The sequence below is a fragment of the Pipistrellus hanaki genome (assembly GCF_964339955.1).
Source record: "Pipistrellus hanaki genome assembly, chromosome: 8".
In the NCBI taxonomy this organism is placed as follows: domain Eukaryota; kingdom Metazoa; phylum Chordata; class Mammalia; order Chiroptera; family Vespertilionidae; genus Pipistrellus; species Pipistrellus hanaki.
The window spans coordinates 16512930-16540638 of NC_140510.1; the positions used below are offsets into that span (position 1 = coordinate 16512930).

Genomic DNA, 27709 nt, shown 5'->3' on the forward strand with positions numbered 1-27709 from the left:
GATGACTTTGCTTCCCCCAGCCTCACCTGCATTGATATATATAAAGTATTCAAATAATTATTCAATAATAATTATACTTGGCAGTGTTTTTAGACATGTAACAGTTTGGGAGGTGGGGAGCTGTGTTCCTGGAACCGAGTAGGTAAAGAACTGGGACCATACTAAAATGTATGGGACAGCCACACCTCACCCCCGAAAAAGAATCATCTGGCCAAAAATATTGGTGGTGCCGGGGAACCCTTGGGAAGTCATACTCTGGCAACTCTCTTTGTCTGGCTGGCCTCTGGTCACTGCCTCTCTATCTGGTTGCTCCCAGAAGCCCTATGGTTTTACCTCCTACATATGTCTCAGCTGCCTTTACCTCTTTGTTTCCACTGTCCCTCCTTTTTCCAGACATCATCACCTCCTACATGAATTACTTACTGCAGTGGCTTCTTAAGCAGACTTTTTGACAGTATGGTTATACCTCCCAAATTGACTTGACTCCAGGAGCATAAAGCTGTCCCAGTTAAAGTCATCAGAGCTTCCCCTCCCCACACAGTGCCTCTTTGAAAAGACCTCAGACCCCTGGGACATAAGAGGCCTCCTAGGACTGACTGCTTCCTCCCCGCACCACAGGCTTCCGCCCTGCAAAGCTAAATACAACTGCCCAAAGGTGCTACCAGCTATCTTGTCTCCAGGCACATATTCTGTTTCCTCTATCTAGAAGTCACTTTCTCTATCTCTGCTTGGCTATTTATCTTCCAACCTTTAAGACTCAGCCACCTCCTCCAAAGAGCCATCTCTGACCCTCTTCACTTGCTGAGTTAGGTGTTATAGCTGTACCATCTATTCTAATATTTATCCCACAAAAGAAACAGAATAGCATAGTACTAAACACTATGATTCTAAACTGAAATTCCAGGATTTGTTTTTTACAAACTGTGACCTTGAGTAATCTATTTGATGATCTTTGTCCCAATTTCCTTATCTGTAAAAAGGGGTTAATACAGTAGCTACCTCATTAGGTTGTTGAGGATCAAATGAGTTATTGTACACATAGAGCATTTGAACAGGGCTTAGCAGCTAGTGAAACATTGCATCGTGCTGGCCATTGTTATTAGTGTTCACTTGTCCATTTACCTCACTGGACTGTAAACTTGGTGAGGAGAGCACTATGTGTTTAGCTCAAGGCTTTGTACCTCAGGTAAGGATAATAGTGTCTGTTATTTTTCTCTGTCACTTCATAATGTAAAGCTATAATAAAATGAATTTATAGAAAGTATACAGTCATCATGAAATATAAAATACTTATTTTCTAACTCACATTTTTTGTTGTTATTTTCAATGAGCCTGAAACAAGGGCATTAGTCTGACTTATAATTATTTGCATACTGCTCTTCATAAGAGTTAGAGACAATGTTTAGAGAGAAATAAATTTGCTGGGGCTGTGAGGAGCTAGAAAGCTAAAGGGAAATCATCTTAAAGACTTATGCTGGTTAATAATAAGTGTTTTTCCAAGGACTGTTCTGAATAATACTTGTTCCAGGTGATGGCAATGTTTTGGGGGCATTGGGGAGGGGAATGGGACAAGAGCCAAATAAATTTGGCAAATACTGGATTAAGCAAATCTAGACAAGTTTCTTTGTGGTAGGACTTTTCAGTTTTTAATAAGCTAATGACCATCATGAACCTCTAAGAGAGGATCTCGGATGTATCTAGGGCAGTGTTTCCCAACCTTCTCTCATGATGAGAATCACCTGGTGGAGTTGTTAAAACACAGATTCCTGAATCCCAACTAAGAAGTGCTAAACTAGAATTTTTGGGAACATATAGGTAAAATTGTATACTTAACTAGTGCTCTAAGACAGATTTTATATACAGAGCACTAAGTTAGGTATGCAATTTTACCTATATGTTCCCAAGAATTCTAGTTTTGCACTTCTTAGTTGGGATTCAGGAATCTGTGTTTTAACAACTCCACCAGGTGATTCTCATCATGAGAGAAGGTTGGGAAACACTGATCTAGGGGACAGAATTTCCCAAACTTATACGACTTTAGAATCCTTTTCCATCAAGTGTCTTGGAAAATATGATTTCATGATCCAATGATTTCATGACTTTGGAAACACAGAGTGGGAAACACTGGTGCAGTCGGTCTTTTTTATTTACAGACGTTGAAGGTAAGGTACAGAGAAATTAAATAACTTGCCCAAAATGACTTAGTAAATTGAAAGTTAGCAGTATTTCAAAGAACAAGGAAAACTGAATGAATGAAGCACTAGATTGGAATCCTAAAGCAATTTTGTCCCTGCTCTCTGACCTTGAGCAAGTGAAATCACAAGTCTGAACTCAACTTTTTCATCCATAAAATAAGAGACTGGATGATATAACTTCTAAGGTCCCTTCTTACTCAAAGATTCTAATGTGCTATGGTGGGGAAGGAAGCATTCTTCCCAAGAATCACTCTCTTTTTCTCTATAAAGGAGATCTTGCTGACAAAGGCCTGCCATTCCTGGCAGAATTATCCCCCTTTAATACTAAAGATTTTTTTGTCCTAAGTAAATAGAGAAACCACAGAGGACAGAGCAGTGCAGAGAGAAAGAATCCAGAAATAGCTTCTTCTTTCAAGGAGGAGTCAAGCAGGAGCCTCAAGCCGGCTGGAGATGTCCACATTGCTTTTGGGAGATGCCAAAGTTGTCTCCTGAATCAAAGAGGATTTTAAGAGGATCACAAAAAATTGTTTAATGTTCTCTGATCTGCTCTCTGGCCCCGGCCCAGGAAACATTGTTATTGTAACTGAGACGTCGGGGCACTATGTTCTTGTTTGGCCTGGTGCATCTCTTTATTTATTAAAGCCTCTGGGCTCTCAGGCCATGGTTCAGTGTATTAATTTATGTAGTTTGTCTCCCTGAAGAAAAGACCAATTTGAATACCTCCAGCTTCATTATAACTCAGTTTGCTACTGAGATATTAACTCTGAAGGTTTTTCTTCCTCTTCTTTCTTACTAAGTCTGTAAAAGGTATTTAGGGCCCATGTTAGGCAGAAGGTCAAAGTCCCATACCTTCCCTTTCAAATGCCACTCCTTCACTATGAAGAATAGGATTCTCAGAGGGTTTATTTTATTTTATTTTGAAATTATTATCTGAGGATATAAATTTTTATTGATTTTTAAAAACAAGGGAAGAGAGAAAGAGAAATATCAATGTCAGAGAGAAACATTGATTGGCTACCTCTTACATGCACCCTGATCAATATCAGACCCACAACCTAGATATATGCCCTGACCAGGAACTGAACCGGCAACTCTTCAGTGCACAGGACATCGCTCCAACCAACTGAGCTATACCAGCCAGGGCTGACTCTCAGTTTAATTCAACCAGTTGTAAATTAACTCAACAAACCAAGTATTATTTGCATTCTAATTAAATGCAAGCCATTTGCTAGTGCGAATTAAGTAAGACCCCATTTCTGACTTTAAGAAGATAGGAATATACAGGGAAGACAGACATGGACACAAACCTCTGCAGAGGAGTGTGGCAGGTGCAGAGCTAGGGGTAAGTGCTAAGAAGGATGTGGAGGAGGGAGTGGCACCCTGCCTGAGTGCACAGGGTAGGGGAAATTTCTGGAGAAGGGAGCTTGACTTGGGTCCTGAAAGATAAAGATGAAATTGTCAAATGTAGGTGTGTTTACTAGCCTGATTGAGGCATGATGAAGTAAAATAACATTCCTTGGGGAACCTCAAATAATTTCAGTTGGCTTGAGCATGGATGAGTAAGAAGTGTGGAGGTGAGAAAGGGGCCAGATCATGATGAACATTGAACTTTAAAAATAATTTGCAAAACACCAGGGATTCTATTGTATAAGCCAAATTTTCTAAGAGGACTTTGCAATGATTAGTTCTATAAAGTCAACCTTTGTTTCTTAAAAATATTTGGTCATATCTGATTTAATGAGCATCACTCTCAAATATGACAGTCCAGGTAAGGCCATGGTTGTATAACTAATGTTTGCAATTATGTCCTACTAACAAAAAAGACTGATCATTGTTAAACCTTTTCAGATCCCCATATTGCCAATAAAAGAGAATACTTAATAATTCTTGAATTCTAGAGTGGAGGAAAAAATGCGTCATTTATGCTTATAAAAGCAAAAGTTATTAAATTGTCATGAGTTTAGAAAGCTTAAACAAAAGACACCTTAAAGGTTTCCTTATATCCAAAAAATACCAACAATATTCTAACACATCGTTCTTTTTTTTAATTTAAATTCTTTATTGTTCAAAGTATTACATGTCTCCTTTTTTCCCCCATTCACCTCTCCCCAGCCTCTCCCACTGCCTAGCACAAGCCCTCACCCCTCTACTGTCTGTGTCCATTGGTTGTGCTTATATACATGCATATCAGTCCTTTGGTTTATCTCTTACCCCCCACCCCAAACCTCCCCTGCCTTCTCTCTGAGATTTGACAGTCTGTTCGATCTTCTATGTCTCTGGAACACACAATTGTTCTTTATCATCCAGTGCTTGTAATTAATTCCTGTTCTGCTCCATCTTGGGTCAACAATCTCATGAACTTATCTATTGTTGTTGTTGTTTTAATATATTTTTATTGATTTCAGAGAGGAAGGAAGAGGCAGAGAGAGATGTAAACATCAATGGTGAGAGAGAATCATTGATTAGCTATCTCCTGCATGCCCCACACTGGGGAACAAAATGTGACCTCTTGGTTCATAGGTCGACACTCATCTACCGAGCCACTGCAGCAGGGTTTGTCTGTGGTTTATTATTGTCCTGGAGACCCTGACTCAGTCCACTTGTCTCTAAGTTGTTGAAGTGAGGCCTTCAGAAGCCTGTGCCCAAAGTACCTGCTAAGTCCCTTTCCCTGGGGCCCTGAGATAGTCCTTTGTTGAAGAGTGGAAGAGATAAGGCTTCTCAGAGAAGCAGCAGAGTAAAAGAAAACTTATCTGTAAATGACAAAACACTCAACATGGTTGTGGTTATTTTTTTTACTACTGACCATTTTCAAATGTGAATGACCTGATGAAAGTTTATTACAAGAATAATGTATCTGACGGCAAATTTGGGTGTTTCTATGGTGTGTAAAACAAAATAAAGACAATCCAGAGCAAGTTTTATAGTACCTATAAACATAATGATTAATCCTATTTTTCAAGAAGAGTGGATAGTGCATCTAATTTTTAAAAATAGATGAATATAATCTGTACAGAGAAAAATATCTTCAGGTATAAAACATACAATATAATGATCCTGAGACATAATATACCATTAATATTAAGCACATAGTTAGAATGAACCAAGAATATCTTGGTGAGTGTCTGGAGTAGGTTCTAAATTCCTAAATATTAATAGAACTCCAGAGGTAAGGCAGGTGAATCCTCATTTGAAAACCCCTGGCCTGGATGCTATATTCAAATTAAAAAAGTAAAGTTATGCCAAAACCGGCTTAACTCAGTGGATAGAGCGTCGGTCTGTGGACTGAAAGGTCCCTGGTTCGATTCCGGTCAAGGGCATGTACCTTGGTTGCGGGCACATCCCCAGTAGGGAGTGTGCAAGAGGCAGCTGAGCGATGACTCTCATCAATGTTTCTAACTCTCTATCCCTCTCTCTTCCTCTCTGTAAAAAATCAATAAAATATATTTTTTTAAAAAGTTAAGTTATGATCAAGTTAACATTTAAAAAATAAGTGAAATTATGACTAACAACACCATACTGTTGTTATCTGATATCAGATAAAGCAGCATCGGGAGCCTGATAATGAAAATACGTCATGAACAGCGAGGGCACTGACAGTTCTCTAGGAACTTCCCATTTAGCACATCATTTCAAAATACTTATATTAACAGCATTTTCCCCATACAAATTTAACCTGAGGAAGTATTTTTTCTGATTTGACAATGTTTTTCATGCACCTCATCAACATTAACATATCAAATAACCCTAATTATTTCTAGCACTTCCCTTTTTAGAGGGTGAAAGAATAAATCATTTGTAATTTTCTGGGGACCCTCTGGGGAATTTTAAGAGATATTATTTAGGGTTCAATGTAGAAAGACAAAATATGGAAAGTTGTCAAGAAATCTGAAGATAGGATCATGAGTTACAGAGAATAGTACTTGGTGATCGATTTAATTAAACTGACAATAACATTTTAAAAATAAATATAGAAGGTAGCATGATGGTAAAGAACTTTAATTTCAAAGCAAAGAAGACTTTGTTCTCTTAAATAATCAAGGTCATGTCAAAGTCAACATAAAACACAGGACATGATTCTTATAATACACAGGACATAATTCTAATAATTCTTATAATCTGTTTCTGGGCAGATTACACACAAGGTAAAAGTCACCTCTTATAACCTCTTTATCAAGAGCAGACTCATAATCTCAGAATTTTTGTCATTTTAATTGAGAGAAAGCCAAATTCCAGTTTTGCATCAGTACAATTGCCACCCTTTGGTGTTTTAAAATTTTACGAAGATATCATCAACCTTAGCCAGCTTTGACTGTGGCAAATAAAATTCCCTTTCTGCAAACTTTCTACAACTTTTTATTCCCAGTTTTTTTCATAAACTATATTTTAGGATAAAACCATTCTTTTTAAAAAAAACAAAAACAAAAATAAAAACATGTTCTCCTTGGTATAATTTCTCAAAGTGGCAAAAAATGAACAAAGTTATTCAGACACAAAGATGTAATCAAACATGAATTTTAGGAATACTCAGTTTATGTAAGTGCTTACTTATCTCTAATCCAATGAGAATAGAACTCTTTTAAGAGATTTTGTAATCTATTTTGATAATACCATCTGCATATAGGAATATATTTTTAACTAGCAGACAAATAAACATGCAGATATACGTAGAGAGTTTATAGCTTCAATTTTAAAATTGCAGCCAGGGGTCAAGGATAAACCCAGAAATATCAAACTCTGGTTTGTATCAAAGAGCTGTTCTCTTCTCATTGTGCACAAATTAGTTGATTGGAGCTCAAAATAGACAAGTTGACAAACAAACAGGAAAGAGTAATAAGCCAAATCATTGACCATCTCTTGCCCAGGAGAGACAAGGTCTTTATAAACCATCCAACCATTTTCAGAGTTCCCCAATGGCCAGACCAAAAGCTCACCCTAGAATTCAAGCAAGTACTCAAAATAATAACAACCATTTTCTTACCATACTGTTAATGGACAAGAGTCTGCAACATAGGACAAGTCAGATTCTCTGGATCCCCAGGTTGCCAGTCAAGAAAAGAACACAGAGGTCCAAGTGCTAGTTATTTGGGTGGAGTAAATGACGACCAGAAGGAGAGGCCCAAAACCAACCAAGGCATGACACCAAACTGACAAAGACAAAATGTGCTGGACAATTAAGGAGATGAGTTTATTTATGCAATTGCAATAATGAATGTGTAATCACAAGGAAAAGGAAGGGTATCTAGGGTTTCATAGAATCGCATAACACAGTAAGTCACATGGGAGGGGAGGGGTTCTTTGCCTTTAGCTGTTTTCTGGAACACAAAAGGGTGGGGATTTCAGAAAATTAAAGAGTAGAAGAATTTCAGAAAACAAAAAGATAAGAGGATATTTTTAACTCGTACTGTTTCCTCAAGTATAGGGCTCAAAGTAAGCCATGGTTATTATTTTAATGGCTTTTGACTTTGGTATCATACCACAATGAACACTGTAATCCATTATAAGATGGATTTTTGTTTTTACTATAAGACTTTTTTTTTTTTTACCATTCATAAGTCAAACACTAATATTTAAAGGTGCTTTATCTTTTAAAAATAAAACTTCAGACAGAGTCAGCAGCATCCCTGCTCACTTAATTGGCTGCATGGAAGGAAACAGCTTATGCAAAGGCATTTACAAAAGTCAGGGCACTGAGAGTTGGTCCACATGGAGAGAGTGTGAAGTGAGGAGGGCCGGGGAAAAGTGAGGCCAGAGAGATGGCTAAGGGCAGGTGTGGAGGGCCCTTGAGGCTTCTCTCACAGTTGGAAGCAAGGCTAGAGGGTTTGGAATTAGGGGTGTGAGGCCACCTTGCTAAGAACCTGATCCTTGTGGTCAAACTCTCTGGCTTTGGATCCAGATGTTGCCACCCACTGGCTCTATGATTTTGAGCAATGTGACCTCCATGCACTCCAGTTGTCAAACAATGTGAAGAGCATCTGTTTTGGAATTTTGTAACATAGTACAAGTATTCGAAATTATTTCTGGCATGTAGAATTAGGTATCATGACTATCAGGACCTCAATCATTGATACTTTTTTGTGCTCCTTTGGGCTGTTACTGTCTGAGAGCACTGACAAGCAAACCTCCAATATTCCACTTTAAGAGTGGCTCAGGGGCCCCAGTCTGGTTGGATGTTGTGGGGTGGGTAAGGTCTTGACTTGATATAACTGCATAACTGCATAGCTATATAGGCAAGAGTGACTAAAGTGAAGTGATCAAATTAAATAATGGATTTTTTGAGATTGGGCTGTGGGTAAAGTCTGGCCAGTGCCACCCTTATTGTGTGGGGTGGGCAGGACATAAGCCTGACTAAGGGCTATTGCAATGGCCAGCACTGTATAGCTCCAGGGAGCTGCTTTTTGCAGTGAATGCGGGAACGCAGGTCAAATGAGCAGGCAGAGGACTGAGGGCCTAAACACTGTATGTCTGAGGCTTGGAGTGCACAGAAAGTCACAGAGCAAAAGCAAGGCTTTGAGTGTGTTTGTCAAAATGTGTCATCAAAATATGGGAGATTTAAAGAAGAGCAACAATCCATAAGAACAGACACACAAAAGTATATTTTAAGATTCTTGTTTTTGTTTGTGTTTAAATAGTTCAACATACGCCGAAACCTGTTTGGCTCAGTGGATAGAGCTTCGTCCCAGGTTCAATTCCAGTCAAGGGCATGTACCTTGGTTGCAGGCACATCCCCAGTAGGGGGTGTGCAAGAGGCAACTGATAGATGATTCTGTCTCATTGATGTTTCTAACTCTCTATCCCTCTCTCTTCCTCTTTGTAAAAAATCAATAAAATATATTAACAAAACAAAAAAATAGTTCAACATAGTTTAAAAGCAAACTTACAGAAACAGCACAGAAGACAGACAGCGGTGGTGTAGTAGCTCAGCTGGTTGGGCATCACCCGGTGCTCTGAAAGGTTGCCGGTTCAATTCCCAATCAGGGCACTTGCCCAGGTTGCCCATGGTTGAGCCAAATTTTTGTCTAGAAAAATTTAGCAGGCTTATTTATATTGCTACACAGTTGAAACTTGCTCAATGAAACATTTTGACTTACATGGATGCTTCATGTCTCCGCATTAATATTTAAAAATTCACACACAAATGAAAATGGAAATCCTGCCTATATATTTAGGTACCTTTTGAAGCCATGGAATAAAAATACCTGATGTTCAGAACTATCTATAACAGGAAGAAGAGAATGTTTTTTTAAAGAATGTTTCCATCACAGTGGATTCTTAAGTACGTGTAAAACCTCGCGGCTTACTGGCTGGATGTCTTTGGCATAGTTGTTACGTGTTTGGCATGGGCAGCACACAGGTCGGTGTCTTCAAAAAGGCCAACCAGCCAGGCCTCACTTGCCCCTGAATAGCTGCCCTCTGGGAGGGAGATCTGTTTTGAGTCCTGAGCCATTTCTCACACCAGATGCTGGAAGGGAAGTTTGCTAAAGTACCATGGTACCACGCCTGTAACGATGTGTTCTCTTCACCCTCCAATAGGGACACACTCTTATCAAAGAGGGCTGTCGTCATCAGTTGATTTCTTGGTGTTTTACCACTGGTGGATTTGGAGGCAGTCTGCTTTATATGAGCCATGGTATAGGAACCTCATTACTTACCCCACATCTCCTTGGGCTGGAGTTGGGTGAGCTAGAGGCAGCAGAGGATGATGGTAGATGCCAATTGTAAGATTATCATTTGACACAGAGATTGTTCCAAAACTTTCATTAGCAATGCCAACCTGATTTGCTTCTAATTCTCAGCCCAGGTGAGCTGGTGGATTATTACGGAGGATAAGGTCTCTCAAATTACTATGCAAGCACCTGCTGGCTCCAGACAAGGGCCCCCAGCATGTCCAAAGCCAATTCTCCCCCCATCACACTCAAGAATGGAACTCCTGAAACCTAGGACACTTCTGAGAGAAAGGTAGCAGGGACCACCATTTCTTGAAGTCATACAAGCAAAATACCCATTCTTTTCATAATTGACATGGATGCGCTTCATTGACTGAAACATTAGGATGAAATGTCACACACAACTCACCCCTCAGCTCCTGCAGCTGAAGAGAGGACGAAGGAAAACACAGAACCCCGGACAATTATGGCAGAAGCATCCATTTAAATTGCCTCTTTCCAGGTTCATTTGGGCAGTGTCACAGTTTGCTCGCAGCAGGGTCAAAGCTTGCTTCCTGGAGCAGAAATGTTCTGAACAAATGGATTGTTCGTACCGCAGAGAGTTGAAGTTTACTCAATCACTGTGAGGGCCACGGCTTTCAGAGTTTTTGACCGTGACCCAGTGTAAGAAATGCACTTTGTATTATGACCCAGTGCACACATCTCTAACGGGAGCCAGGTTTCCGCGGTGTAAACACTCCCAGCATGGCTCATTACTAGCTCTCAGCCTGGTGCCCCTGAACCACTGAATATGAACTTGAGAAGAGGTGCACACAATTGGCTGTCAGCACACAGCTGTCACACACACACATAACAGCAACAATAATGACAGCAGTTATTCAGACAGCTCAGCTGGGAAACACTCTCTACTCTGTAAATTTGTACAAGACCACCACCCAACACCAGTCAATGTGCAATGCCTGAAGGTGTTCCTTACGGAAAGTCCAGGTCTTCCTGGGCCTCTCTCAGTAGGCACGCCCTTTTATAATTTAGTCTCCTGTTGGGGATTTCCCAGGACAGCTGGGCCCCCTCGTTTGTCACTGCCTTCTCTGATTTAATCCCTCTTTGCTTCAGCCCAGATGATATTTTTCTTGGAAGCAGTTTTTACAAAGCACCAAAAAAAAAAAAAAAAAAGATTAAGTTAGCTACCCAAAGAGTGAAAGGTGTGAGTGTGTGTGTGTTAAAATTTACATGACTCTAGGTATTCAAAACAAGTGGAATGGACAATGGTAGTTCTCCTGTAGGCCTAGAGTTATTGTGCAATAGAAGAGTTGCTGAATAACAAAACCTCCCTACAAGTCAACGGCATTCAACAATGAGCACTTATTTCTGACATCTGAGCGCAAGCCCATTAGATTCTGCTCTTGCTTAACTGGGCTTCATTTGCTGTTTGTGGAGCCCCTGGAGGCTGTGGGTGGGGAAGCTTTCTCCACACAGCCCGGGGCCATCTCCTGGGCCCTGGGCCAGCAGATGGGAGCATGCCTTCTCTTGCTAAAGGCAATAGCTCATCACCCAGGAGGAGGTCTGATGTGGGCTGGATGTGAAACCTCCGGGGCAGGAGCAGACTGTGGTGAACTCAATGAGGATCCTCCCAAATATCCACAGTCTGATCCCTGGCACCTGGGAATGTTGCCTTATGCCAGAAGGGCCTTTGCACCTATGACTGTTAACGTTTCTTAGATGGGGGGTTACCCTGGATTATCTAGGTGGGCCTAAATATAACCGTAAGGATCCTTAGAAGACAGAGGCAAGAAGGTCAGAGCAGGAGAAGGTGATGGGGTGACAGGAGTAAAGGCTGGAGTGATGAGACAGGCAAGGGGTGCACAGCCTCCACAGTAGGAAGAGGCCAGGAACAGATTTGCCCACGGCCCTCCCGAAGGACCAGCTCTGCTAACACCTTGATTTTAGCCCCTTAAGATTCACTTTGGACTTCTGACCTCCGGAACTGTAAGATAACAAGTTTGCAGTTATTTGTTACAGCAGTGATTGGAGACTAATGTCAGGCTAGTAATACAATCTTATGTGGGATTAAAGCTAGCTTCCTTTTTTAAATTTTCATTTTATTTATTTTTACATATAATGTCACTTAAGCATTGTAATTGTTTTTAAAAGTATGCTTGCTATTTTTAACGTATGTCCTGAGTGAACATTTGGTATTCTCAAATGTGATTTGACCCCATTTCGTGACCAACTTGTCTTTCGAAAGAAGGTATCTTGCTTTAAGGATGAAAAGTCAGTGAGTGATGTGTTCTGAAAAACCGAAATGTTTATATAAGCAACTGTAAACACAGCTTTAAAAATTATACATGATGGAGCAACAATTTTTACTGTAGGAGAGTTGGGGGTCTCCCGAGGGAATTTTGCAGTTACATGTGCCCCTCCTCCTCCTCCTCAGTTTTGCTGTGAGAAGCCAGGAAGTCATTATAAACATAGAAAAGATGGGGATGGAGAAGGAGGAAAGAAAGGGAGCTGCAGACCTCAGAGCAAGACACTCTGGAGCAGCAGTGTGGTGTGATCAGGTACATAGAGGGAAAAAGAGGAGGGGTTTTTTTTTGTATATATATATATTGTTGTAAATCGTATAAATGTATTTGGATCCTCTTTAAAGTTTTCAAGAACTGCAGAGTAAGGATATAAGCGACTTGGGATTTCTTCTGGTTGTTGGACGATACATAACACATATCTAGGATGTTATTTGAATCCTTCCTCAAGGTTACTTTATCATTGAGGAATGCTGTAGTTTGCAGGTGTTACAACAGTGGACCAATAATACCTTAACAAGGGAGGATTTGTTTTCCTCATATAACAAGGAGCCTGGAGGTACAGAGTGTGGGAATAGCTCCTCAGGGATTCAGGCTCTTTTCATCTTGTACTGAATCACAGTGGCTTTTAAGCTTAGGCTTATGTCTTGCTTGAACGATGGCTGCTGCTGTTCCAGGCATCACGACCCCATTCAAAGGCAGGAGGGACAGGGTGGCCAAGGCGAGGACCTATCTTTGCCTGCCTTTCTATTTAAAGGGAACAAATGATCTCTCCCAGAATCCCCCAGCAGACTCTGCCTTAGATCTCACGGACCAAAACTAGGTTACATGCTGTCCCATCTACTTGTAGAGTTGAGGTGGAAAAAGCAAGAATCTGGCTTCCCATACGCTGTAAGTCGAATGTAGACAGAGAATGAGACAGGGAATGGCTTTGAATGGCCACCCAACGGTGTCTGCTGCAAGTACCCAGTCTCCTCTGTATTCACGGGGCTCCAGACTGGTGGCAGCAGCTTTGGGAACTCAGCAAGGGCCACAACTCTTTGTCCCAAGGTCGACTCTCCAGAGAAAAGCCAAAACTGCCGGCATTCCTCTCACAGTGGATTTCGCAGTGCTGAGGCAAATATGTGTCTCCTGGGCCACCTGGCGGAATTTGCTATGGCAGTGGTCGGCAAACTCATTAGTCAACAGAGCCAAATATCAACAGTACAATGACTGAAATTTCTTTTGAGAGCCAAATTTTTTAAACTTAAACTTCTTCTAAGGCCACTTCCTCAAAATAGACTCACCCAGGCCGTGGTATTTTGTGGAAGAGCCACACTCAGGAGGCCAAAGAGCCGCATGTGGCTCATGAGCCACAGTTTGCCGACCTCGGTGCTATAGGAATGGATAAGTAGGTCAACAGTTGATATGTCTATTGGATCATTTTCCCAAGTTCTTGGATTCCTTCCTCTCAGAATATGAAAGTGTCTGGCATCTCCCTCTATCAGAACTTCAGCACAAGCTTTCAAGGCCGACTCTAGAACCAGGGTATCTAATCGGAGTCTCAGCTTTACCACTTACAAGCTGCATGTGGGAAGTTGTTGAACTCAGTTCCTCAGCTTCCTCTTTTATAAGTAAGGTGATAATATATACTTCAAAGCATATTCTTAGGATTTAATACCTTATACTATAAAAGCATGTGAAACAGTGCTTGGCACCTAGTAAGGGCTCTGTTGGTGCCAGCTACCGTGTTCCCCCGAAAATAAGACATCCTCCGAAAATAAGACCTACTTACAGGTTTCCTTCTGAGTGAAATATTAGGCATTCCCCCCCGAAAGTAAGCCCCCCCCTCCCCCCCCCCCCCCGCCAGGCTCTGTCTCAGAAACTTTGTGAAACCTAAACTGCAAGAAGTTGTGACTTGGGTGAAGAATTCATGGGAGAAAATCACTGACAGTTGCATTGCAAATGCACTGCGAGCAGGCTACCTTGACAAGAAGTACTCATTTAAAGACAGTTCTATTGCTAAACTTGAGAGATTTGGTCCACTGATTCTGAAAGAAATGGAGTCACAAGAAATTCACAAGGAAATTCAGGAATTGGATTGTTATAATGATGTTCCAGAAGATGATGACATGATTGTCATTGAATAAATGAGTAAATTCTTGATACTGTAGGATTCACAGTTTGTCTGGTTTGTGTTAACAACTACCGTACTACCATACTGTATACAGGTAATAAATTTCCTTTCTTTTCATTTAACAATAAATGTGTACCGTATTCTTCTTCATGGAAAAATAAGACATCCCCTGAAAATAAGACCTGCGCATCTTTGGGAGCAAAAATTAATATAAGACACTGTCTTATTTTCGGGTAAACAGGGTAGACTTGTTATTTACGCTGGCCCCTGTGAGTCTCGGTTCCAGTAGCCAATGGAGCAGTGCTGCTCCCACTGATCCAATGAGCCTGGGTTTTGCTAACTGCCTCCATACCAACAGAGTCAGCTGGATCTAAAGCATGTTTTTCCTTCTTTGGTCTAGAATTCTCAGAATCCCTCATCACATGTATTCCCCAGATTATTGCTTTTATAAATTAGCAGAAACTCAATTCCTGTGATGGGTTTGTCTTTTCAACTGGTCTCCTGAGGCGTGTTAGGAACCTCATCACTGCCTTCCTTTGCAGGGAGGCCAACCTTGGGCTCCAGGGGTGTGGACGACATTAAGTCAGCTGATTGCTCATCTCTCCATTCAGTCCTCAGGGTCCTATTCTGGACTAGTCAGTGCCCTCAGTTTCAAATAAGAGGATGTTTAAGCTGTGAATTTAACTGATTTTTGTAATTCAGCAACCCACAAGGTCAAACTTCATTTTTAGTTTTTACCTATTTTAGTCCCAGCTGCTGTGTGTGTGTGGTGGTGGTGGTGGTGGTGGTGGGTGGGGAGTCTTGTTGTTGTTTTTCTGTTTTAGAACTCATAGAAAATCCCTGGTATGCATGTGCTTTGAGCTGAGGACTTGGAAATTTGAGCTAAGATATAAGGAGTTAGAGCTCACCATTCTCTTTCTTTAAGCTGTCCAATTCCATTAAACCAGTCTTACACCTATTGTCCTCAGCTGCTACTTGGTCTCTCTGAAGCTTAATTTCAATGGCTACTTCATTTTAGGTGATAATTTAATATTTTGCTACTGTATGCCACTGGCTACCTGCATCAAAACCCTTTAGTCTGATTAAGGCTGGATTTTTCAACCCCCAACCTTAATCAGACTAGATAACCTAACCCTGATTTCTTCTGTTTCCCTGTGGGCTTGTGCCTCTTGATTCTAATGCAAGCATGTCAAACTCAAAGGCTAACATGGGCCAAATAAAAGAGGCATGCAGCCGATAGTGGATAGTGGATAGTTTGGCTCAGTGGATAGAGCATTGGTCTGTGGACTGAAAGGTCCCAGGTTCGATTCCAGTCAAGGGCATGTACATTGGTTGCAGGCACATCCCCAGTAGTGGGTGTGCAGGAAGCAGCTGGTCGATGTTTCTTTCTCATCGATGTTTCTAGCTCTCTATCCCTCTCTCTTCCTCTCTGTAAAAAAATCAATAAAATATATTAAGAAAAAAAAAAGAAAAAAGAAAAAGAGGCATGCAATCCGCAGGCCTTGAGTTTGACATGCTTGTTCTAATGTATCAGTCAGGCAACTTAACTACAAGCAACAAAAACTTACTCTAATTTGAGAAGAAAAGGAATTTATTTTAAGGCAATGTGGAGTCAGGCTCAGAGCCACATGCATTTGGAAACAACTTCTAAAATCATGTCGTAGCACTAGGAAGGTGAGGACACGCTGCCCCTGCCACCATAAAATAGACACGTCAGCTGACATTATCAACACCACGCGTCAATCTCTGGGTACCATTCTAGCAATGCTGTCCTAAAAACGCCATCACCCACCTTCATCATCAGAGGCTTTACCTTCCACCAGGATTACATAGTAAATAATTCCCAAGCCAGAAGACATTTCCAGGACTGGGCAGAAAAAATACAGTTCATTTGTTTATTTCACAGGAAACATGCTCTAAGACAGAACCCTCTGGGTCCCAGCTTTATTAGAGTTACACACAATTGTCATTTTGTTGCTTGTTTATAATTTTCCTACAATTTGAATAGGCCCAAAAATGTGGTTTGTGTATAGTATGTTAAATATCCTCCTTAGTTCCTAGTGTACTCTTTCAAAGTAGTTTCTGTCCTGAAGTTCATCTCTTCCTGGTCTCCTGTGGTGGGAAGCATAGGATAGTGGGAAGATTTTAGGCTCTGGAGTCAGGAAATCTTTGAATCAATCCTGACTCTGGCCCCAAATAATGGTGCTTATCAGTGGGCATATTGCCTAACTTTTAAAAGTCTTGGTTTATTATTTAAAAACTAGAGGCCTGGTGCACGAAATTCGTGCACTGGAGGGGGAAGGTGTCCCTCAGTGCAACCTGCACCCTCTCCAATCTGGGACCCCTCAGGCAGTCAGATATCCTTTCACAATCCAAGACTTCTGGCTCCCAACTGCTTGCCTGCCTACCTTCCTAATTGCCCCTAACCGCTTCTGCCTGTCAACCCTATCACCCCCTAACTACTCCCCTGCCAGCCTGATCGACACCTAACTGCTCTCCTGCCAGCACTATCATCCCCAACTGCCTTCCCCTGAAAACCTGGTCACCCCAAAATGCCCTCCCCTGCATACTCCCTCTTTATTAGATAGAGTTTTTTTCTTTAACATATTGGACAGTCCTAACTGGTTTGGCTAGGTGAATGGAGCATCAGCCTGCAGACTCAAAGGTCCCAGGTTCGATTCCGGTCAGGGGCATGCACTTTGGTTGGGGTCACATACCCAGTGAGGTGTGTGCAGGAGGCAGCTGATCGATGTTTCTCTCTCATGGATGTTTCTTGCTCTCTATCCCTGTCTCTTCCTCTCTGAAAAAAAAATCAATAAAATATATATATATATATATATTTTAAAAAGAAACATTTAAGATTCCTCCAAATCTGCCTGGCTGGTGTGACTCAGTGATTGAGACCCCAGACTGCGGCTGCTGGGAGGGGATCATGCCGTGGGGGTCCAAGCTGAGACCCCAGCCCAGTCTGCCGCCCCTGGCAAGGAATCCAGCCGTGGGGAATGAATTTGTTTTTGTTTTTTATAAAGGGTCAGGATGGCCTCTGAGCAGTATTCCGCCTGGCCACTTACTCCGCAGGCTCTCAGCAGCAGCCCTTCCTGAGACTGAGGATGGGTATAGTAAAATCTGCTCTAAGAGCTGCTATGAGAAGAGTATGATTCACATGGAGCTTGGTAAGAGATGCTGAGAAACAATGGACTTGATTGAGTGGACACAGGTATGCTTTGCAAGTTTGTAACAGAGCCATTATCTGAAGCAGTTAAAAATGGGGAGCAGTGGAACAGACTTAGCAATACAAACGGCCACCGATACACAGCTGCAAAGTAACCCCAAATATCCTTCTTCTAGTAACCTAACACCTGATCAGAAAGGATGGAAATGTTAAAAGATGAATCACTGTTTACCAGGTAAGCATGACCTTGACCGTCAGCTGACAGGGTGTTCGTTCCCTATTGAAATCCCACTGTGTTATTTCTTACCCTCTAAGTTGGTGATGAATTCTTCCTTGAGAGGAAATGATGAAATATACAAATCCATCCCAGTAAGCATCTTTATGTCTATAAGAAGTGTCCTTTAGCAATTATTTCTATAAATTAAAATCTTAGCTCTGGAGCAGAGGTTGGGTGGGACACGCTAGGAGGCGGCGGCTCCTCTGCTGGAGTTATCTGGGCTGAGTGAGGATTTCCAGGACCCAGCCTTGGGTCTCCGGGATGTCTACAGCCCGGGGCCTGCAAGCCCAGGTTCGCAGGTGTCCTTCAAAGCCTCGTCCCAGGCCTGATTTTGAGTTGATCCTGCCCCTGAACTCTGTAGACTAAGGTGACTGTGGATGTGTAGTTTCATCTTTTGTGTGTGGCAAATGATGAAGCCAACTATCTCAGATTTTGCAATGGTCTTGAAAAAATGAGGAAGATGAGAAAAGTGAATTTTTCTATCCATTGCAATTAGACTGGGATCCACCGTCACTTGCTCTCTAACGTATAACTCACCGTATAACTCACCAGTAAAAAATGCTCAGCCTGTATGTAAAGCTTCAATTTAAAAAATAGCTGTCCTTGAAGATGAATAAAATTTTCTAGGCTCTCACACTGTTGCAATTGTGGAAATGCAGGAACTGAAAAACAGCACAAATTCGGCTCCTTTGGAATGACAGGCCTGGTGGTTTGGGACAGAGCCATCATCAGGGACTGCTCAACTGAGCGTCAAGCCAGATCCATGTTCAAATTCAGTACTTCCCTCTCCTTCCCATCCTGTAGTTCCAGTACTTCCTTCAAATCCAGCCCTTCCCTCTCCTGTGCCCCGTTTTCTCCTCTACAGACTACATGCTCTCCTCTTGAAAAGCCAGGATTTAATAATATTTGTGACTCAGATAATTCAGCAACTAAAATGAAAAAAAAAAAAAATCACCACGTGCTAGCAAGACCAATTATAGTCATCATTCAAAAAATCAGAAAAACAAAGATGTTCCAAACATCTTGGATATTTTAAAGAATATGAATGAGATTACACTTCAAGTTATTGAATGGTCGGTCATCTGGAGGCAGACCCATTCACACGAGGAAGAGGCACAGTTCACATTGAGAGACAGTGTCTATAATCTCCCAGGCACTTCACCAGGAATTTGAATTCCAAGAAGACAGTTCCCTTGAGAAAGAATATAGGTCTTGGGTGTCTTCTCCATTTTCTGGTCCAGAAACTTCAAAGTTTGGACATCACATTTCACATTATCCTTAGGCTCTATCCTTCCTTTTCCTTAGGCTCTACGGCAGCGGTTCTCGACCTGTTGGTTACTACAGGGTCACCTAAGACCATCAGAAAACACCAATATTTACATTACAATTCATAACAGTAGCAAAATTACAGTTATGAAGTAGCAACAAAAATAATTTTATGGCTGGGGGTCACCACAACATGAGGAACTGTATTAAAGGGTTGCAGCATTATACCAATCAACAAATGATAGTATGTTCAAACAATTTAATAAAGAAGTTATGAGATCCTAGTTTATGAGCCTTTGGATCTTTTCAAATTTGATTTGGTTAACTAGCCTCAGGACCTTTGAGATTTCCAAAGAATGTATTTTTTCATTAAGCTAGTCATAGTTTGAATCATTTAGGTTCAGCCTCCTAAAAATTCTTCCTGAAGGTGGTAAAGAATTATTCTTGGAAAGTGATTTGATAAATGCTAGTATTTAAAGAATCTTCTTCATAAGTTTTGCCTGTACTTGCTATATAAATATCTATGCCTATAATTTTATTACTTTTGTTCCTTATTACATTTTTACTGTTCCTTTGTAAACAGAATGTAAAATAAAATGTGTGTTTGTAATTTGAAAACAAATAAAATGTTGATTCTGTAAGAAAAACAATTGAGATAGTATTAATTTCCCTCAAAGACATTGCAAGTATATTACTTATACAAATAAATGGTATATATAATACAAACATATTTGTATTATATGAAATACATAAAATGTGTGTACATGTGAATATTATATTTTTATACTTTCTCTCTATACACATACACATTCATAAAAACCCTGAAGTAATAATCATCTATAATGTCTTCTCTAGCAGTGGGTCTACAAAGTAATAAATAATTACTTTAATTATTTATTAAATAATTGACAGGAGGAATAAATAATTGACATCTTTCAGAAATCTGTAGGCAACCAGGTGGTACAAGTATTAACCATCCATGGGACTTGGCTTTAAAGCAGATGAATTAGGATAAGAATCTGTACCTTCCTTATCCAAAGCACAGAACGTCCTGACCGCCAGATGTCACCATTCTTCTATTTCCCTCCCAATGCCAGAAGAGTTAGAGATGGTATTTCCTTCCAAGGGACCGAAGGAAATACGTGCCTCCCAACATTCTGGGATTTGACCAAAAGGTCTTATTAAGAGGAATCCTTCTGCCCATGCAGATTTCCTGTGGTTCTTGGGCATCACCTGGACAGTCTCTGACAGCTGAGGATTCAACTGGCTGATAATTTGGGGCCCCATCTCTTCAGAAAATGTTAAAGTCACTTCCTCCAGTTTGAAGTTAAAGGAAGACTGACTTGCTGTGCCTGGAGCTAGCTCAACAGAAGCTAGGCCACAGGGTGTTTCCTACTAAGATCCTGAAGTCAGGAGACTTCCCTAATTAGCTAGGTGCCTTGAGAGCTCACTTACAAAATGAGGGAGTGGGACTAAGTCATTGCTAGGATCCCAAAGTTCCATGATTCTTTGTTTTTAAATCCTCTGCTGAGGGAAAGGGGGAGGAGGGTGTGAGGGAGGTCAGCAGGGTGGGGTGACCTAAATTCAAGAAAGATGACCCCAGGAGGACAGTGAAATGGGGGTGGAAAAATCCTGCAGGGAACAAAAGGGAAAGCTGCCCATAAACTCATACAGTAACCTGACATAATGACTGGAACATGGCCTGCGACCTGCTAGGGTTAGAAACCTTGTCATTTTCACCCCTAAGTAACCCACCAGGCCACCCTCCTTGTATTCTAATACCTTTAACAATGATCTGTAATGCTTAGTGATGTAAATGTACACATCCTCTCTCCTGGGCTCCGCTGGATTGAATGTCATAGCAGTTAATGTTCTTTATGGTGCTTTCAGGACATGTGATGTGTTTTATTTATTTTTTGAACTTACTACACTACAATGTTTAGCCAGCCTGTCTACAGTAGTCATAAAATACAGAGGTAGGAAGGGAAGAGAGAAAGAGAAATAGAATTCATTTATTGAGCATCTACTATGTGCTAGGTGTTTCTAAGTACTTTACATTTATTTTATTTCTTCTTCAAAATAACCTCACACAAAAAAAACCAAAAACCAAAAACCAAACAAACAAAAAACCTCACGAAGCTAAATTCATATAGTTAAGTGGCTTGCCCAAGGTCACCAAAACCAAGTGTCAGAAACTCACACTGCTTCATTTAACCCATAGTACCAGGGTGGAAAGGCTCAGGGCATGTCTGAGATGACTGAGCTCACAGTCTCCCCTCCACGGCTTCACTGCTTAGAGGCCCGGACTGCACCACTCTGGGGGACGCAGTGCTTATTCGCATTTGCACACGGCCCGTAACCTTGCTAGAATATTATTTATGGTCGGGATCAAACGGTCTCTTCCATTTCCTCCCCCCTCTGGGCTGCGGAATTGTAAGGTTGGTAGAAGTCCTCTCTGACAGGGTTGGTAATTTGTAGACGGCCCCTGAGAGGCTAGGGCGTTTCGAATTGGCTGAGCGCTGGGCCGGGGAGGGCGGGAGTTTGCCGAGCGTCCCTGGCTGGGATCCCTGCCTCCCAGAGCCGGGAGCCCAGGAGCAGGGAGAAGTTGGAGACATCGGGAAAGGGAGGGCTGGGAGACATAGCGGACCGACCTCAGCCCCGGTCGGCCGAGCTTCGGAGGAGTGTCTGCCGCGTCCGTGCCGAGTGTGGCGGCGCCGCGCGCAGCCCGCCAGGGCTGGGAGTTTGCAGACCGTCCCTGCCGCCTCCAGCGCGGCGGCGGCCCTGCGGCGGCTCCGGCGGCGGCCGCGGTGGCCCCGGGCGCGATCCAGCCTGGTAGCCGCGCCGCAGACTCCCGGCGCCGCAACTCCGTGCCCCGCTCCGCCTGGGGCCCTGCGGGGACAGCGAGTGGAGGGTGCTCCCGGCTGCTGCCCGACAAGGAGGTGAGAGCCGCTGGGTCCGGGCGATCGCGTGGAAACTCGCCATCCCCGCGGGGAGATGCACGCAGAGCGGGGCGCGGAGGGCGCGGGGCGCGGGGCGCGGGCGGGGAGAGCCGGTGCCGAAGGTGGCGCAGCCAGGGGCTCTGCTTGCATCTGGCCGCTCTGCGGGTCCGGGAGTGAAGCCGGGGACGCGCCTTGAGGCGCCCACCTGTCCGTGGCAACGCGTTTCCAGGGGAGGCTGCAGGCCCCCGGGACCCGTGGGGAAGCGGTTTGTGGGATTTTCAAAGGGACTGTCCAGAGGAGGCTGTGGCTGTGCGGGCCGGAGGCGAGCTGCTGGAGATGGCAGATGGGCGTCGGACCGCGGAGGAGCTTCGGTGGGGTTCTGCTGGGGGTGTGGGCCGGGCTGGGGTGCCCGGGTCCTGGGCGCTCTGGGCGGGCTCAGTCACCGGCCGGTAACGGGGAAGAAGGGAGGCTGGCCCCGGGCCCCAGGGGCAGCGGGATGCGGCGGGTGGGCGGGCGGGCGCTCTGGTCCGGGAGAGCGGGGTCCATGGTGCCTCCAGCCCGGGGGACGGCGGGCGGCCCGCGCTCCCGCCCGCGCCCCGGGCCAGCCTGCCCGGCCGGAGAGGCTGCGGGCGGCGCGGCGTCCACACCCGCGCACACACTCGGAGAGCATGCTCAGTGCGGCCCGGCAACTTCCTGCCGAGTCCAGCGGCCCCGGCCCGCTCCCCGCCCGCTGCGCGCAAAGTTGGGGGCGGGCGGTGGGTGCTGGAGTCGGGGGATGCGCCCCCAGCCTGCCGCCCTTTGGTTCCGGGCATCGCCTCTGCCCGGCCCGCGGCGCTTCTCTCTCCCGCCGCCCCCGCGGCCGGGCAGGAGGCGCGGATGTCATCCCGGCGCCCTGGGGCCAGGGCGCAGGCCGGTGGCCAGAGGCCTGGGGACAAGGCCGCCTGCCAGGCGGACCCGCTCCCAGGGCGCTCTTCGCGCGCGCGGACCCCGTGCACGGAGCAGACCGGGTGCAGGGGGTGTGTGACTCGCTGTCACGTCACACACAAAGCCTGGGTTTCATAGCTGCCGCGCGGCAGAGGGAAGAGGTGCCTTTCGTTTTCGGAGCACCGCCAGGGTGCTAGGTGCTTGGGTGATGCAGGAACAAGGCGTCGCATTTGGTTTTCAGAGATGCCAGAGGCAAAGTTTAGGGCTCAGGACTCCTGGCACTTACTGCGACCTGGCCCTGGGCGGACGCCAGTGCCTGCACTGGGTTCTGGTTGTTGATCAGGGAGGGAAGGCCGGGCACTTAGGGGGCTGTGAAGTTGGGGAGGAGAAAGCCGAGGTTTGGGTGGGATGGCAACTCTGCCCTTGGAAACACTGGAAGCCAAGTGTTAGAGGCAGGAAGTCATTCTAAAGAGGCAAGTGGGAGCTGGCACCCTACATTTTTCGGCTGTGAGGGCGAGAGCAAAGCTCCCCTGCCTAGAGGCCTTTTAACTTTTCTCAAGTTGAAGTCCGTGTAGTCACCCTGAAGCAGAGAGGCCTGAGAAAGGAGCTGATGCAGGACAGGGGAGAGGGTGACCTTTGCCCCCTTTAGTGGCTGGCCAAGGAGGAAAAGGAAGCTGCTTTGCTCCTTTGTTCATTCCGGCCTGCCTTCCCGCATCGAGGTGACTTGTGACCAGAGTCATTAGCAGGAAGGAGTCTGCAGTCCGGGTTCGGGGCTTTACCGGACCGCGCTGATTGGTTTTAAGGCCGGCTGCAAAGGCAGCAGGGCTGAGGGGCTCGCCCAGATCTGCCAGTGGCATCTGCCTCTCAGCCAGTGCTGCAAAGCAGCTCATGGCCTTTCCGGTCTCCTCAGCAGTGCACATTTCAAGTGCGCGCTCCCTCTCTCTCTCTCTCTCTCTCTCTCTGTGTGTGTGTGTGTGTGTGTGAATACACTACTCATGTACAGATAGTCACACAGCCATATAGGTTTTCATAAAGAAGCATGGGCATATGCAGTGTTCTTTGGTAGCATCTTGAGGCTGGAAGGGACCTCAGGAGACCATAGGAATTCTCATTTTCTCCTTTCCTATTCAGTTTTCTCCGTTTAAAAATAACCAGCCAGACCTCTTCCCAGCTGGCTTCTCAAAGCATTGGATGCCAGAGTCCGCCTGTGGCCCCAGGCTGGAGGGAGGCCTTTGGCTGCTCCCTGAGAAGGGGCTCCTCAGGATGGGATCTGGATGACGCTGATATTTGACATGACTTTTCCTAATGCCCCACATGACTTGGGATTGAAGTCACTCTCGCATTGATAGGCAGCAATATCAAGAAAATTGCAAAGAGCAGTCCTCGGTTAAGACTTGGGCTGGAAAGTTCATGTCCGTTCGGACTCTGTGGTTGTCCCGGCAGGCAGCTGCCCTGCTCCTTCCCAAGAGCAGTGGGGACTCATTGCTATCCCCTTCTCCTCTGTGTCTAGTCCCTCTGGCTCTGGGAAGGTGGGGAGTGGCTGGGGACGACGGTATTCTGTGTTGGTGTGGTTGTAGCAGGTCTCAGGAAAGCATGTGCTGGCGGGAGTGCTGTCTCTGGGGGATTGTCACGGCGGATGCTGAAGTTTGGGGAAGGATCCTGGTGTCAGGCGAACAATTTACAAACAGTCTTGGCTGAAGGAAGGTGTGTGTGATCCAGAATTCAGGCACCTAAAAAAGAGAAGAAATCACTTTCCAGTGGGGGGAGAGTGCCACGTGGGTGACGGTGGAGAGGTTGGGTCAGAAATGAACTTGGTGCTTGTCGGTGCACGTTTTACTAGGTTGCCTTTAAAGTTCAGACTTTCTTTGAAGTTCAGAGTCCCTCTTTAGTAGTCAGAATTCGAGTCAAGATTTCCCCGTCTTCTTAGAGTTCCTAACCTAAGCCTCGTCCCTGTGCTCTCTTGCGTCCTGTGTCAACAGCAAAAATCCAAGCACTGATGCGGTGACCTCTGTGCCAGCTGCGGGTGTGTCCGCACTGAGTGTGTATGGGGCGGCCGCCGTGCTGGTGCTGGGTATGAAGATGCCCTTTTTCAAAATTGCCTCCTCACTTTTAATTTACCTGACCTTCTCCTCAGTGTGTGAACGCAAACTAATAGCTCTTGGAAAGCCGCCAAGGCGGGTCCCAGGAGCCTCCGTACTGTAACCGTGTTTTCAGCTGGAAGGGTTGGGACCTGAGCTGTGTTTGCCCACTTGTGCAGTTTTATTTATTTGCTTGTTTGTTTTTTTTCATCGCCACAATTAAGTGTATCCTTCCTCGACCTCCTCACGTTTGGAAGGCTGTATGTGTGCGTGAGAGGGGTTGCTATTTCCTCAAAATCCTCCAGCTCTCTTGTCTGAACACAGAACCCTCTGGAAAGACAACAGAGGCCTTTCTGCTGAGCCTCTCGGCCTCAGAAGTCAGGAGGGACAAGGAGGATAAGCGATGCGGCTGGATTTGGTGGGAGCAGTTCTCCCTGTAAACTGGCAGCCCCATTGCCATGCCTGCGTTTGTGCCTTCAGGATCTTGACCCCAGCTGGGTGGGTACCTAGGATATTTCCATCCTGTTGCCCATGACCTCAGGAATAGCGTTATCCAAGCACTTAGTTACTTGTCAGAGTGAAGTACTGGTGTTTGCATTGGAGTTACTTACAAAAAAGTCAAGGTTATCCCTAGAATAGTAGCAGCCTCACTTATTTGCATCCCCGTGAGGTTTTTGTGGCTGGTTCTGGAGGGAGTGTGTGCCGCCCACCCACTTCTGTCTCAGCGCCTCTTCTTCGTGTTGTAGTTCTGAGCGCAGAAGGCTGGTAAGTGCTGTCATGCTGGTCAGATGCTTTTTATAAGTATCCTACACAGCACCATCTTCCACACGTAACAGTTTGGATCTTTCCTGGCTCCTTCTCCCCCTTGGGAGTGTGTTGTGTTGGTGATCAATGTGGAGATTATATATCTTGGAGAAATTTTAAGAACAGGTGGGCAAGAAATAGATGATGATGAAAAATATACCTTCTGTATGTGACACGATTGCAAATGCTTATTTTGTGTTTCATTTACTCCTCACTGCAACATTGAGGTGGATGCTAATGTCATTTCCAGTTTCTACTTTGAGAGATTGAAACATTAGGGGTTTGTGAAACCTGGTCAGGGCCACACCCAGCTGGCAAGTGGCAGGGAGAGGATTTGAGCCCAGCTGGTGTCGGTCCAGGGCCCATGCTGGCTGGACTATGCGTAGTTGTTAAAGCTAGGAACCCCACCCTGCACTAGGCAGCGGCTTTTCCCCGTTAAAGCCCAGAGAAGCCTCAGACACGCAGGGGCTGGGAGGGACTTGAGGAATATCCCTCTGGATCCTTGCTCTTTGCAGGTCATGGAGGTGCAGGGAGGCAGGAGGCCTTGCTCCAAGTCCCACCAGCCGAAAGCAGTAGGAACGCTGGGCCTCCATGCTGACCCTTGGTCCCACAGGAACAACTGGTAGCAACTGGGAACAGTTATGCGCCTGCTTTGTTTGTAGAGTTGAGCCAGGGAGAGAATGTGATGGCCTTTGGCATCTGTCCCTCCCACTCCTAGAACCCTTGGAATCTGATGGGGAGGGAGGGGTGTGTCCACGTTCCCTCACTCTCCCCAAATGGGAGAGTCTAAGCAACTTTTGTGCCTTTGAGTGAGGTGTTCCCTATTTTATGCCATCTTGTAAGCTTGACATCTTATAAGATGGGTAGCTCAGTTGGTTACAGCATCATCCTGATACACCAAGATTGCAGGTTCAGTCTCTCCTCAGGACACATACAAGAAACAACGGATAAATGCATAAATAAGTGACACAACCAATCAATGCTTCTCTTTCTCTTTCTAAAAAAAAAAAAATAAATAAACAAAAAGACTGTAGTCTGGGATGGACTTTACGTTTCACTCTGGAATTCTTATTTTCTCTCACTCTGTCTCTCAGTCTTAGGGCCCGTGGTCCCTCTCAGCATTGATTTTCACTCTTTAGGAGCATGGGTTGGGTGTACTTTTTCTTCACCGTTCCAAAAAAGAGCTGGTGAGGACATTCCCGCAGTGTATGTGGGATCCTGGGAAGATTGCTGAGGCCGTGTAAAATGTTTCTCTGACCACTGGCATCTTCTTACTTCGTGGAATTTTCCCGTTAGGCATACGGCGGGCACTATTTCCTTCCACTTTATTCCTTCCCTATGACCAGATTGCGTCAGAACCCGATTCTGAAAGTTTCTTGTTAAGAGTCCTTCCCTACTCAAGGAGGTTAAGGTCAAAGGCCTGCTCATGCCCACACAAAAGAGTCAATTGTTATGAAACAGTATGCAAATGAAGAACACTCATTCAACTAAGACTTCCATGCTAAGACTTCTCTCCGCTTTAACTGGAAAAAGGCGCTGGCTAGTGCAGGGTGAGGTTCCTAGCTTTAACAACTACGCATAGTCCAGCCAACATGGGCCCCGGGCCTACACCAGCTGGGCTCGAATCCTCTCCCTGCCACCTGTGAGCTGGGTGTGACCCTGACCAGGTTTCATGACCACTTTGGGCCTCAGTTCTGATGTTGAAAGTATAGGGAATGAATGAGCTCTCCCAAGTTCTGTTCATTCCCCAGGCTGTAAAATTCCCTCATGAAAAAAAAAGAAAAGAAAGAAAAGAAAAACTGTTCAGGAAAAACTCAAGTTGTTTTCGCTTTTGCTGGCAGAAGAATATAGTTCAAATGCTCACTCAGGAACTAGCCCTCTATTATCACTATCTCTGGGATGTTTATTTTGAATGCTGAGAAATAAAAAGCCTTGCTCCTTACTTCTCAGCCCAGAAATAACCTGCTTCCCCCA

The 27709-nt window shown here is 44.5% G+C and overlaps 1 protein-coding gene and 1 pseudogene across 5 annotated transcripts in view; both read left to right on the forward strand.

Moving 5' to 3' along the window:
* The first annotated feature begins 17468 nt into the window (after positions 1–17468).
* LOC311626916 (mitochondrial fission regulator 2-like) lies at positions 17469–19006 on the forward strand (annotated as a pseudogene). The gene is made up of 2 exons: positions 17469–17492; positions 18110–19006. The product of its transcript is annotated as a mitochondrial fission regulator 2-like (transcript).
* A 2523-nt stretch (positions 19007–21529) lies between these two features.
* MGAT5 (alpha-1,6-mannosylglycoprotein 6-beta-N-acetylglucosaminyltransferase) overlaps positions 21530–27709 on the forward strand; it is a 353212-nt gene continuing 347032 nt past the window's right edge. For all 4 annotated transcript variants that reach the window (XM_084892259.1, XM_084892260.1, XM_084892257.1 and 1 more), the window contains exon 1: positions 21530–21929. The gene's annotated coding sequence lies outside the window, so the exon portion shown is untranslated. The remainder of the gene's footprint in view (positions 21930–27709) is intronic.